The 11236-nt window shown below is 42.6% G+C and overlaps 1 protein-coding gene across 1 annotated transcript in view; it reads right to left on the bottom strand.

Annotated features, from left to right (window-relative positions):
* REEP1 (receptor accessory protein 1) overlaps nucleotides 1–11236 on the bottom strand; it is a 63388-nt gene that overhangs the window by 24732 nt on the left and 27420 nt on the right. The window lies entirely within an intron of this gene.

The following is an 11236-nucleotide window of genomic DNA, read 5'->3' as shown; positions in this document are numbered from 1 at the left end:
GCAGGCACCAGGGCCCTGTTAAAGCAAATCTGCAGGCTGGCTCCATAGTGTAGTGGTTAGCACATCTGCTTTACATGCAGAAGGACCTGGGTTTGCACCCCAGGTGGAGCGAACCATACCCTGGGTGCGCCAGGCCCCGTGTGTGCCAGGACCCCCGAGTGCGCTGGGGATACCTGGCCCCAGGGGCGCCAGGCCCCGGGGCACTGGAGGCACACCGCGAGTGTGTGGGAGGAGACGCTCCGCCTTCAGAGATCCAGTTCTTAAGGGGAAACAGCAACATCCATAGGTCAGGGGTGGAAGTGGTGGGTGATAAAGAGGGGGAAAGAAAAAAAAAAAAGCAAATCTTGCTCTGTAAGGAGCCTCTGGAACAACATTAAGCATCTCAACATTTGCAACACAGAGGTACCAGAAGAGAGAGAACAAGAGATTTAGAACCTAGTTGAAGGAATAATGATGGAAAACTCCCCTAACCTGGTGAAAGAAATAGACATACAAGTCCAAGAAGTACAGAGAGTCCCAAACAAGATGAACCCAAAGAGGCCCACACCAAGACACATTATAATTAAAATGCCAAAGGTTAAAGACAAAGAGACTCTTAAAAGCAGCAAGAGAAAAGCTGTTAGTTACTTATAAAGGTACTCCCATAAGACACTCAGTTGATTTCTCAACAGAAATTTTGCAAGTCAGAAGGGAATGACAGGAAATAGTCAAAGTGATGAAAAGCAAGGACCTACAACCAAGATTACTCTGCCCATCAGAGCTATCATTTAGAATCGAAGGACAGATAAAAAGTTTTCCAGACAAATAGAAGCTAAAGAAGTTCATCATCGCCAAGGCAGTATTACAGGAAATGTTGGAGGGATGTCTTTAAGAAAAAGAAGAAAAAATAATAAAAATACTAATAGTAAAATGGCAATAACTACATATCTAGCAACAATTACTTTAAATGTAAATGAATTAAATGCTCCAATCAAAAGACAGGGTGGCCGAATGAATAAGAAAAAGAGACCCCTACATATGCTGTCTATAAGAGACTCACTTTAGATCAAAAGACACACAGAGACTGAAAGCAAAGGGAAGAAAAAAGGTATTTCATGAAAATGGAATGAGAAAAAAAAAAAAAGCTAGAGTAGTAATATTTACACCAGATAAAATAAACTTTAAAACAAAGGCTATAGCAAGAGACAAAGAAGGACCCAGTAATACCGCTTCTGGTTATTTATCTGAAGAAACGCAAAACATTACTTCAAAGGAACATATGAATCCATATGTTCATTGCAGCATCATTTACAATAGCCAAGATATGGAGGCTACCTGAGCGTCCATCAATGGATGAATGGATAAAGAAGAGGTGGTACATATACATAATAGAATATTACTCAGCCATAAGTAAGAAGGAAATCTTGCCATCTTCACCAACATAGGTGGACCTAGAGAAGTGGAGCAAGTCAGACAGAGAAAGACAAATGGCATATGATTTCACTTATGTGTGAAATCTAAAGAACAAAATACACAAACAAACAAAACAGAAACAAACTTGTAGATACAGAGAACATTTTGATGGTTGTCAGATGGGAGGGGATTGGGGGCTGGGTGAAAAAAGTGAAGGGATTTAAAGTACAAATTGGTAGTTACAAAATAGTCATGGGGATGTAAAGTACAGCCAGGGAACATAATCGATAATGTTATAATAACCATGTATGGTGTCAGATGGGTACTAGATTTATTGGGGTGATCACTTCATAAGTTATAATAAATGTCTAATCACTATGTTATACACCTGAAACTAGTATAATATTGTATGCCAACTCTAATTGAAAAGTAAATTATATATTAAAAAAAGATGGGACACACAGAAGGGACAGATTTGGGGGTCAGGGAAATGTTGAGTAAAGGCACCAAGGAGATGGTGGGAGGTTGGGGAGGAGACATTCGGTAGAAAAGCCAAAATGCTGGACCTGAGACCCAGTGTAAAAGTGGAAATTCTCCAGTTTCAGGGAGGCAGTATCTCCAGGTGCCGGCCCCTAGGGAGAGCAGTTACTCAGTTACAGGGAGGTGATATCTCCAGGCGCCAGCCCCAGGGAGAAGCACAACATTCCAAGGCGAAGATGATAAAATTGTCTATTAGGCCTTATTTGAGCTGAGAGTTCCCCTGGATACCTTTATCTGTGTACAAAAGGTTAACGACTAACATCTGCTTCTTGTGACCTAGTCATTCAAAAATGTAATAGGAGACCTTATAAGCTGCCCCTCTCGGGAAGTTCGGGGCTGATCTCCTCTAATCCTGCATGGTAGAGAGTCAGTCGCCGGCCAGCTAATAAAGGCTCATAATTAATCTCAGTTGGCTCCGTGGGTCTCAGAATCATTCGGGCCATAACACCAGGCAGAGAAGCCAGTCTGGGAAGCTGGTGCATCAGGTGACAGACAGCTGAAGGTGAGGAAAAAGATGAGATGGCCCTGGGAGGGAGAGGAGAGCAAGGCGGAGAAATCCTACCCAACAATAGGGAGTGAGGGGAAGAGGAAGGGACCAAGCATGAGAGAACAGTCAGGAAGGAGGAAGCGACTCAGAAGTTGCCTAATCATCACAGCCAAGAAACAGAACTTCCTCGTTACACGTAATCCTAAAAATGCTTTCTCAGACCTCCTAGGTTTAACCAGGCTATTTTCTGAGGTCAGGCAGGCTTCTCTCTTTCCACTTGGACCCTCAATGCTATATATAATCTCCACGGGTAAACATGGAATAGAGAGGGGGCAAGAAACGTCAGACCAGCAACTGCGTGTGAGTTCCAACCCTCCCTCTTCAGCTACTTATAATGCTGGGCCTTTGTTTGTTTTAATCCACTTACCCATCTGCCCAGCAGAGTGAGGCAAGGTAACATTCCTAGTAGAAACGTTTAGGGAAAAAGAATCCAGAATGACGGGGTACTGGATGGCTAAGCAAGTGTGGAAGAACAGCACTGCTCTGAAGTCTTGCTTTTAGGTTCCACGTCAACGTTTTTTGGAAAGCTAAGCTGGGTGTAAGCGCATTCGTTTGGGAGGCTAGAGGATAGGGAATACTTCCAAACTCTTTCAGCAGGTTTTCCATAACAGTTTAGATAATCTTGGTGTTTAAAACCAGTTGCCGTGGCAAATTCTAAATATTAATTTTATGTCACACAGTCTTCGGCTAAAATAGATGAAGGCTAACTTGATGTAAGCTAGTTCAATGGCTAAGAAATGTTCCTCTGAGGGATGAAGAGACAAGCTCAAGCTTCTTGGAGTCCTTGGTCACTTGAATTCAGCAGACAGGAGGGTGTGAAGCCAGCGAAGTGAGACACAGGGACCTGGAGGGGACAGCAGTCTTCTCCTTCCTTGAAAATACCTTCTAAGCAGGAGCTGATACAGGGAGGTTTTATTAAAAGAAAATCAATACTTGCCCTCTGATTAACTGTAAACAGGTAGTTTTTTGCTAGAAAGAAAACCAAGTCAAGGACAAACGATTCCAGTCTGGTCAGAAGCCCCAAATCACTAGGCTTATGAACTTCCCAGAATGAGCTTCTGTTTCCAAAAATAAAGTTCCATGGTGGTTTGAAAACAGTATTTTATTCAAGCAAGGGGTTTAGATAAAGCAGTGATAGAGAAGAGGGACAGGATTTTTTTATTTTTAACTATTTTTAACTTTTTATTTTTAACTATGCTGAACTGTTGCATAGAGTTTATTTTTAAAGCAAAATTGAGTAGAAATACAAAAAAAATAAATGGGAAAACACTATAATTTATCTCTCTGTGGACCTAACTGTTCAGATGCTCAGGTTATATAACCAAGGCTTCATTATAGTCTAGTGGCTGCCGACCATAATTGTAGGCCAAGTGCCTGAGTATTGGCTGGCAAGTTAGAAAAGTGCAGGTCACAGCCTGAAAGCAGGGCCAGACCAGGGAGAAGGCGAGGAAACAAAAGCTATGCCATGGGTGATGCTACAGGCTGGGTTTCCATCTCCCTATTTCCCAGCAAACTTCATATACAGAGGCCCCAAAGTGCTGAGTGGGTAAGCGAGGGTCCTTGCCAAAGACAGAGCGCTGCAGGCGAAGAGGTGAAAATAGGCAAAGGAGAAACCCGATAGGCTTCACAGAGGCTTCGCTGCCCATTCGAACCTTCAGTGAGGATGGAAATTCTGTATCTGTGCTGGCCACCAGCTACGGTGCCTACTGAGGATTTGAAATGGGGTTTGTATGACTAAGGAACTGAATTTTAAATTTACTTAATTTTAACTAATTTAAATTTAAATAGCCACAGGTGGCAAGTGGTTACCATATTGAACAGAGCAGGATTGGAGGAATCAAAAAGGTTTATTCTTCAGATCAATAAACAAGGTTTCACAAGTAGCTATGAGTGTAAAACACAAAACAAGTAAGCACTGTTTGGTTTTCGGTTTTGTTTTTTTTTTTAAGCAAGAAAAAGGGAAAAGAATCATAGCCCCTCGCCTCCAGAAGCTCCAACAGGACAATCTAACTACAGTCTAGGGAGGAAAACCCACACACAATCTGGGGAAGAATTCCTAATTCACGGATGCCAGCCTTACTTAGAGCAGCTGTCTTAAACAGGTGACTTTAATAACAGGATTGGTACCACTGCAACTGCTCTGGGGTTAAGAGCCCCATGGGAAGGAAAGCAACATTATTTTTCATGTTATGAGACAAATAAATAACAAGTTTGGTTTATCAGGTCTGAGACTTGGGCAGGGAGAAGAGACCTAATATGTAGTTCAAGTTTCAAGGGGAACCAAGTGGCCCGGAAACTTGGTTTTTCTCACTATGGTTTCTCTTTAGTGTGAGAATGTGTTTTGCTTAATAAATAAATTTCTAGAGCATTGTTTTTAGAAAGAGAGAGATTTCAAATTCTAGTGTTAACAAGGGGCTCTGTTTGCCCTCTGGGTGGAATTACTGGCTAGGAAACAGCTAAATCCGGTCAAGGAGGCAGCCAAGAGACTAGAGACACTTAGAAGATGCTAAAGAAGTGTGTCCCCAGGAAGAAGGCAGAGCAGTTTTCACTGAAAGGTTCATCAACACTTCCCAGGGACAAAGATTAGACCTTGGAGAAAACTGGGTATGCGATGAGGGTTAACAAGTCTGGGGAGAAATCTCTCACATGTAAAGTTTTTGATTTAGCTTTTCCAGTTTTACAATAATATTAACATTAATAACAACTTATAATTGTACAATGTTATGGTTTACAAAGTTTCTTCACACTTCATGATGATGCAAAAACCCTGTAAACATTCTTTTCTTTTTTTTCTTAGGAAAGAGGCTCAGGTCTCTTATAAGGAAAAAAAAGAATTAACTAAAACTATAGCCAAAATAAGACAAGAAGGCAACTTTCTGTTCTCAAGTCAGTCAGGTTGAACAGGCAAGAGCCAGCTGCTAATACTTATTAGCTCCCCAAGGACACCAGCCCTAGGGAGGCCAATCAACATTAAAGACCCCAGGGTGACAACCTTAAGGATCCGGTTACAAAGCCGAAAATTTTCCCTTTGGCTCCACAAGCCATAGTCAGGCTCAGCGGTACCCACTGTGTACCCTTTATTCATCTTAACACACACACACACACACACACACACACTACACACACACACACACATCACACCTAGAGGGAGGGACTTAACATGCTGATAAGACGTGTGACACATGAAGAAGTGTGTAGCCACACTGCACAGATGCCAGGAAACTTTCACCTTTACATATGTAAACATAGATCTCTAGCCGCCTAGCTCCTTATAAAATCCTGCCCAGGCCTCCCTTGGCCAACCACCTGTCTCTTTCCTTTCATGGTACTGGGTTCCTTGTGCACAAGCTCAATAAAACTTTTTATCTACTTTGGTATTTGGTGATCTCTCTTGACTTCCATCCTAAGAGACTGCAAGAACCCCGGGCATCAGTAACAAAAAGACCTTTATTTTTCCTGGTAAGCTCCAGTTTCCTTTTAGGGACCCATTGAAGGATGGAAAAAAGCAGAAGATAAAGGATGAGAGACCTTCTTATTCAGTCACCCTATCCCAAGCCTCCTTTCAGTTTGTTCAAACTAAGAGTGTCTTTTGGTTACTTCACATTCGTGCATCCACTTGGCTAAATACAGTAGATATTTAAAGAACTGACTTGTGAGTTGAGGGTGTTTCCTGGGAAGAGACAGGCAGGGTCCAAGAGAAGGATCCAAGAGATGTAAAATGGAGCCATGAGTAGCGTGACCATCAAACCCAGTTTTCTTAGGACAGGTCCAGTTTATACCTGTTGTCCCAGGATAATTACTATAGCACCTCTTTCACTCTCAGATGTGTCATGGTTTGGACATTAAATTATATAGTCACCCTAGCCATGGGTGACTTGGCAGCATGTCTTTTTTTCACATAATTGCTTTGACTATTCCACTGGGATAATCAACATTCTGAGATAATCTCATTCTCAAGGTTAACACTTCTAAGGCACAGAGTCTACATCCCAGGAATGTGAAAGAACTGTTTTAACCCTAATCACCTGTGCGCTTATGGTTCAGGATGCTGCCTCAGGCAGACCCACACAGAACTGTTTAAACCTCATCTGGGAAACTTGTTAAAATACAGATTTAGGACCAATTGCCTGAGATTCTGATTCAGCACATCTGAGAATCTATTAAAAAATGAAAAACAAAGCTTCCCAGGTGGTATGGATACAAAAGCTAGATTTGGACACAGTGATGAGTCATTGTTGCTATGGAGACCGCTGATTAACCCCTCAGCCAAAGTGGATTTTACTTCTTTTTCTCTCTTTTTCTTTTTAAGTACACATCTGTTTCAAAAATAGAGGGCATTATTTTTGGAAGAGAAGATTTGTTTTCTCTCTCATGATATTTATATTTAGAGAGGAAAAGTAGAGGTCCCAAAGGGCAGAAACTTTTCTCGTCAGAAACAGCAGGAAGCAGGCATTCCTCACTACTTTAGTCCAACTAGAGGGAAATAAAGAGCAGTTATTCCTGAGCAAGTTTCAGACTGTCTGGAGCTTCTTTCAGGTTTAGTTGTAGGTGCCTGGCTGGAGTCCTGGGCTCGTGGGCTTCCCCAGGTGCTCAGAGGAGCTGGTGGTGACTGGCCAAAATGGTATCAAGAGACTGGAGGCTCCAGCTTGATGCAGACCTGGAGAAGGATGGCCCTACAAAATTATTGTCAGAATAAAATTTACACACATGTGGTTGAGTGGCCAGGTGATGGATATCGAGCCAACCTGATAAATATACCATATTTATGTTCTGTGACTGAGCTGAGTAAAGTGCAGTAACCCCTCTTCCTTCAAGCTTCAGAAGCAGAGGAGATGCGGTGGACAGAGGAACGAGGGAAGGTCTGTATAGCTTTAAGTTGTAAAGCTGGCCTGATGAATTCAGAATTTAGCAATTCTGAGTTCTCTTCTTTCAGCTTAAAAATAAGAGCATAATATGGTTGCATCTCAAACAGAAGGATCTTGGAATCTACTGCTCTTTGTAAATCCTGATATATCTCCTCAGGATACCAAAGCGGAATGTCTTCTCTGTAGATATAAAAGGGGCCACATAAAAACAGCCATTCTTTGGAGGATTTTCTCAATCCATTGAGATTTTGCTTCCCAGCAACTGTTACCAGTTTGGCTCAAATTAACTCATAAAAATTCTCTGCAGGTTTGTACATTTCTTATGTTGACATCTCCAAAGATACTCACTGGGTCCCATCACCCTGGCAGCAGCTATTGTACTAAGGTGGGCAAGTCCCCTCCAGGTACCAGCTGTATGAATTTCTGTGTTACAGAAGAAGCTGGTCCTTCTCCGAAATAGGAATCATCCCTCTTTGTTCTCCTCTCTCTCCCAGCCTTTGTCTGTAGAACTTGAAATCAAGTGAAAGGTGATTTTCAAACACGAACTGAGCCCTGGGTGCTAACTTTTTCTGCCCAAATTGCTCCTAATGTGCTTTTCCCTGGTTCAGGGCATAGAAAATCCAGCTTGGTTTCCTGATCCAGCTGGTGGTGGTCAGCACCCTCCATCACACCATCCACTTGAAGCCCATGGAGCATTAATTGCCCTCTTCCAAATCCTTTCACAGCTCTACCCCATCCTTCCTAAGAATCTTTGATACAGGACATCACTTGTAAAATTCTTAATCTTTTAGCAGGAAATGATAGGAGACATGTCTTGCAGAGTTCTTAATCTTTTTAGTAAACCTAGTTAAGCTTTCTTTCCTCCTTTCTTCAGAGAAAAGGCCTTCTCTCTTAAATTCTGATAATTGCCCCAACACTGGTAATTCATATCCTCTGGCTATTGATAAGGGTCATCTGCTCATTGTTAGCAGAAATGGTGTTAAGGCCAGACAGGGCCCTTAGAGTCTGAGAGGGGTGGGGACTTTAGGCCCAAGGTCTTTTTTTACTCTTTAAAAAATATATTAACCAAGCCTATTTCCCTTTACTCACTTAATAGGCAAATCAATAATAGAAATTAATAGATATATGATTTAAATAACAAGTTCGTATCTTCTTTTCCTTGTCAAGGGACTGAGGCAGCACTTCAGCAAGAAGCCCAAGACCATGCCCTAAGGCAGAAAGGGAAAGAGCTCCATGAAACCCCAATAGGCAGGGACTACAACCGTTCTCAGCAGGAAGCAGATACAGAAGAGACCTTCCATCCCTCAGCATCCATACTAATAATAAGGGGGGTTCATGGCTCTTAGAAAAGAGTTAGGCAGGGAAGTTAGTTAAGGGGTCTGCCTGCAAAGACACTAAGGTTATCCTATCCTAGAAGGGTTCTGGCCTAATCTGCCCATAATTAAGCAAGCCAGAAGGCATTTTTGGGCTAAAAGTAACTTCTACAAAGAAACAAGTAAGCAGAGCATTAGGTATCAGTTTAAGCCAGTCACCTGCACCTGCGTAATGAAGACCCAACGACCTTCAACTCATCTGAGCCTCATTGTACCATCATTATAATATGATGCATATGCCCAGAAGTTCATTAATATCATTATAACAGACTGAATTCTGGGAATGAACACGTGTAGAAAGCAAATGATGAATCACTGAGTCTTGTCAATCTTAGTTGTCAATCAAAGAAGCCCACCCCTCTAAGAAAAGTAACCACCCACAGCAAATACAGATAAAAACCCCAAAGGCTTTGTTACCAGGCCTTCTGAGCCATGCTTCTCTTGCTCAGGCTCACTTTCACATCTAGAAGTGTACTTTCCCTCCTAATAAAGCTTTCCTTTTTTTTTTTGCTGTATTTCGCTGTATTGCTCAATTCTTTGTTTGAGACATCAAGAACCTTGACAACACGCCGGGAGAGGATCCCCACTCTCTGGTAATACCCTCACATCACCACCCAGGACTTAAACCTTCCCTTTGCTAATACAACTCACTTCCTAAATATTGCATTTCCCAAACCTTAACATAACTGCCCTTCTTCCACCTCCAGCTGACTTTAGACCCCTATTCCACATGTAAATTTGGGGCAAGGGGTTGTCACCAGGAAACACTAGGGCAAACACTAGAGTAATTTAATTTTTCAGGGCTGAGCACATAATGAGAAACTGACACAATGATAAGGAGAATGTGATGTGAGAAGAAGCTAGGAAGGAACACAGAGGACCTATGCACAGGGCTGGATGGAAAAGAGAAGGAAGTAAAAAAAAAAAAGAAAAAAGAAAGAAAAGAGAAGGAAGTAAATTTTATATCACAATATCCCAAAAGACCATGTATATTTCAAAGCTTCTCCATCTCTAGTTGCTGCTGCTAACACATCCTCTCCCTCCATGTTTCAGCCACTCAATATACTCTGGGAGCCTAGGTTCCTCCCCCTGGATCTGCTGGGCAACGTGAGTGTGGAGTCCACCCACTTACTTAGGTAGTCTCTCCATGTGTCCATTCGTTTCGAGTTTAGGTGACTCTCCCAGTGTGTACCCTGGGAAGCTGCAGAGAAGCTCTCCCCTCTTCTCCTTTCCTTTTCTCCTAGGCTTAAGCTCCAAGCAATTTTTAACATAGGACCTAGAAGTGAGCTTCAGGGGCTCTGGAAACCTCTTAATATTGCATGCATCGTGCGTGCATGTACACACACAATTTTCTGGGTCAGGATTCACCATTTTTTCCTGTCAGATTTTCAAAGGGACCCCAAAAAGGATAAGGAACCACTGAGTGGTCCTTAGCTTGTCTTGTGCGAGCTGCACAGGTGAAGAGCAAGGCAGGCTAGAGGGACTGAGATGCTCATGCAGTCATGCTGGTCAGGGCCCAGCACAGTACCTTGGAAGCAGCCATCACTGCCGCCGTGGCCGCCACATTCAAGCCTCGCTTCCCGAAGTGCACAAGGGCATCATAACTTCGGTCTTTTGCTTGAACCAGGCAATCATCAATTTCCTGTCAAAGGAAAAACAGAGGCACACTGAATTGGAAGGTTCAGATAGATGTCTGTTCTTTCTCCTTTCTCCTGAGGGAGGGCTTGGCACCTTGCCTAGTCACTAGTTCTCACTGGACCTGAAGTCAGAGGCACTTTGGGTGGGAGTGTATAGATAGGAGGAGGGAAGACACACATAGGAAGTACATGGGAGTGGAAAACAGAATTTTGAAAAAACAGCAGTTTACTGACCCGGGAAGGTTTTTCTTCAAGCAGTACCTTAGGATTGTCCCTAAAGTCCTCTAGCTTTCTAGGGAGGCTCCAGGGGGTCCTGAATGTAGACAATTCTGTCATTCTACACACAGCCACTCTCCAAGACACTGAAGAAACATGCGGTGCAGAGAATTCCAAGAACTGTTTAACCTCAGACCTGCCACTAACCGGCTGTCAGACCTTGACAAGTACCTAGCCTCTACACACACTTCTGTCTTCCGAAAAATGAGGACAGTGATAGCACCTAACTGGTGGAACACAGTGAGGGTTACATGAGGTCACTCCGCTAAAGCATCTGACACTGTGGCTGGTTTCGATAAATGAGAACCAATGTCATCTTCCTTATCTCCAAGGGGTTGGGCTCTTACAGCTCTAAAATTGTATTATTGTATAGCTATTTTATACTATATCCAAATATCTCCCCCTGTGTATAACTATGGGCGGGATTAGGACACAGAGATAGGTGTTATTTTTCTTGATAAGGGAGATCATTTTGCAGATAATGAAATAAAGGCAGATATCAGAAGTCATCCAGCATCATACCACAAGGTAAAGAGAAGGTGGGAAAGATGACTGAAGTCACCTTCAGAGAACAAAACCAAGTAAAATATCAATTAGTTCAAACTT

This window comes from Pteropus vampyrus, unplaced genomic scaffold (genome assembly GCF_000151845.1).
Source record: "Pteropus vampyrus isolate Shadow unplaced genomic scaffold, Pvam_2.0 Scaffold156, whole genome shotgun sequence".
In the NCBI taxonomy this organism is placed as follows: domain Eukaryota; kingdom Metazoa; phylum Chordata; class Mammalia; order Chiroptera; family Pteropodidae; genus Pteropus; species Pteropus vampyrus.
Note: the sequence above shows the minus strand (reverse complement) of the source record. Positions and strands in the feature narration are given on the sequence as shown.